Raw genomic sequence first — 3471 nt, 5'->3', positions numbered from 1 at the left:
GGTTTTGATAAAAGTTTTAAAAACAAACCGTGGTAATATACAATGTTATTTAAAAATAAGTCATACCTGCATAAAAAAAAAACAGATTTTTTATAAATAATATCCATCGGTTTGAATTGTTTCAATAAAATTTATACAAAAAAGGAAAATGTTTATGAAATTAAACTTTTTATATTGAACCAATTTAGTCTTAAAATCTTACAGTGACATTTTCTTGTATAATAAATAACATTGAAGTGGACTATATCAATAGTTGAAGAATTCCCACGTCGAATTGACGTTTATTTAATTATCTGTGCGTTAGTTGTATGGAGAAAAAAAAGAAAACCTAGTCAATGTAAGTAGATGATATTGTGTTTTCTCGTTGTGATGATATTTATTTTAATAATAATATTAAGCATATTTAAATATGACTTTAAGTTTTTAAATTTTAAGCTCATTCGTATTGATTATATTGATTAGCTGCGATTTATTTTCTTCATTTTTAAACCACTTGGCAACACTTTATGTACGTATATATCGTTAACTATAAGAAAGGCTGTAAAATTACAAATATTTAGAGCAATTAAAGAAATTTAAAAAAAAATGTATTATCTGTTATTGCCTATATTAAGTCGCTTACGACCTGTCGCATGGATTGGCCACATAAATAACTGCCAGATCCCCTTTGGCAACATACTTATTCGATAACTTTAAATATAATTAGTATACGAAACATGAAGAATATAATTCAGCCTTAATTAAAAACCGAAAAAAAAAGTGTTTAAAAATGTTTTTTTTTAATTACGTTTCATCATTAAATGATACTATATTATATCATTTTACGGATTAAGACTTAATACTCATAATTAAAAAAAATCTTTAAACAACTCATGATGTCATAATTATGTTTATCATCAAACATTTATTTGCTCTTCCATTATTCTAGTTCCAATTTTAGTTACTAATTAAAAACAGCTTTCATTTTTCATACTTGTAACAACGATACATTTGCGCGGGAAAATTTTTCGTTGGACAGATTATGTCATAATCATAATATTTATATTGTTTTACGCGTTTATTTGTAAGATGAATTATGTTTCTGATTGATATAGATTATATAACCTTAATTATAAGGATAAAAAAAACTTCAATAGAATTTGATTTGAGAAAAATAAAATTTGTAATGTCACATTTTGTCATTAGGGTTTGTTTTATTATGTACATAAATAAATCTTAATTAAAGATATGTACAAACTATAAGCATCACTCTCTAAACTACGATTGGTATTCGTTTATAAGGATCTAGTTTCCTGTGCTCTGCAGTTTTTCGTGAATTTTGACTTTGCATATTTCATACATTATTGCACATTGGTTGAGTCAGGACACAATTTATATACAGCCTATACATACAATACAGCCTTATAACAATGCCCTAGAAATGGATTATCTACCGCAGAAATAATTATTTAAACTCAACTTGGACTTTTAGAGATAAGCACGTTCAATAAAAAAAAACCCAGTAAACTATAATTATTATCAAGAATATAGTTTAAAAAATACAATATTAAGTGTATTAATAATACTGAATTACACCAATTTATAATATATTTATAAAATGGTAACAGTAACGAAACTAAAGATCATTGTGGCTAGAAGCAATGTTTCTCATTATTGAGTTCGAAAAAATGATTAAATAACAGTAAAAAGGTTTTGATTAATAGTTGAAACTTTTTAAATTTTTTTTTACTAAGCCCTCATACATCTGAGGGCTTAAATCTTGGACAAATTGTCATTCAATATAATATAAAAAAAAAACTTAAAGTTGAGTTCTTTACAAATTCTATTGAAGTAAACTTTATATTAAACTTCTTTTTATAGGAATTGAATACGAATTATGTAAATAAATATAACGTAATAAAAAAGTATACTTTAACAGTCAAACAATAAAGTAAAACAAAAAAAAATTGAAATCACTTAGAAATGACACGTGTATAAATAATTCAGTTGTAAAAATGATCAGTGGCTTTAGTATGTGCATTCGACGGATGCAGTAAGGATGTTTTATACGTAATGTTGTTGAGAATAAAGTATTTTGAACACAATTGTTTTTTATTAAAAAAAGGTGATCCTGATATCGTTTTGAAATTTCATTATATATAATATCATAACACATATAATATGTACATATGTTTGTAAATAATTATAATATCGTTCCAAAGAATAATATATTATTAATTTTGTTTTTTATTGTATTGTATATTGAGTAAAAATAATTAAAATTCGTAAACTAATTGTATTTGTATTGTACCGATTGATTTGACGATGTTGAAACGATATAAATTTATTTGAAAATCACGATTTATTATTTTGTAATACCTATTTGAGTTAAATTTTAAATAAAGTCATAATGTAATAACCATTATGTTACTGAGTTCTATTTTCTTTATATTTTTATTTATTGTACTATAATAGTGCCATCTATCGCCTTTAACAAGAACCATAATGTCAAGCACCACATAACATAGTTTTCTACTGCTACTCAATAAGAGATGGCGGTAAAAATAAAAAATATTCTAAATAATTTTCAAGTACATATATATATAAATTTATTTTAGCCGCAAATAATAGTAATCTTTTGAAATAGTATAATAATTTTAAAATTAAATATAAATTTTATATTCTTATATTTTGATTTATCTTTTTAATACGAGATGGCGCTTAAGCTTGGTATTTAACTTCTATTATTAAAAATTCAAAACGAAACGAAAGTAAATATTTTTATTGTTTTTTTTTTTATAGTAGTCTTATTTATTTAAACAATATATTATTGTTACATGAAATACTACTACATTGATAGTGAACATTCTGGTGAGATACAATTTAGAGTGATAGGAGGGCTGGCTAATTTAAATTAACAATTTCAATCTTACTTATTGCATATAAAATACCCTTTATGATGATAATGGCCAACTATGTATACATATACTATACTGATATGTTACTCATAGTTAACTACGCTGCACAGATCGTGTACAAGTGTGTGCGCAGAAATCAGACATAGATGCACTCTATTGCCTCATCGCCCGCCGAGAGCTCAGGCGATGGACCAATAACTTAACTAGCTCTCCGAGGTACGTTAGTGTAAACACTGTCGTCGTCCAAATACCGGGCTTGGTAGTGAGATTTTTTTTACTTAAGTAATAATATTTTATTGGTCCAACGGGTTTTAAACCCAAGACCTCGTAATCCAGTCCTATGAGCTTACCACTGGACAAACTAGGCATGAATACATAACATTTTACACTCGCTCACCAGTGCGATAAATAATAAGGGAGAGATGTCTACAAATTCCTACCGCCAAGTTAATGTGTAATACTAGTTGTAGCCCGTTACTTCGTATTTTAGGAGTTAGATGCTTGGTATAAAAAGTAGAATGTGTTCTTCCTTGGAGTTCAAGCTCACTTCATAACAAATTTCATCGAATTCGGT

This window comes from Vanessa atalanta, chromosome 23 (assembly GCF_905147765.1).
Source record: "Vanessa atalanta chromosome 23, ilVanAtal1.2, whole genome shotgun sequence".
Taxonomy (NCBI): domain Eukaryota; kingdom Metazoa; phylum Arthropoda; class Insecta; order Lepidoptera; family Nymphalidae; genus Vanessa; species Vanessa atalanta.
The sequence above is the reverse complement of the archived record's forward strand: the minus strand, read 5'-3'. Positions refer to the sequence as shown.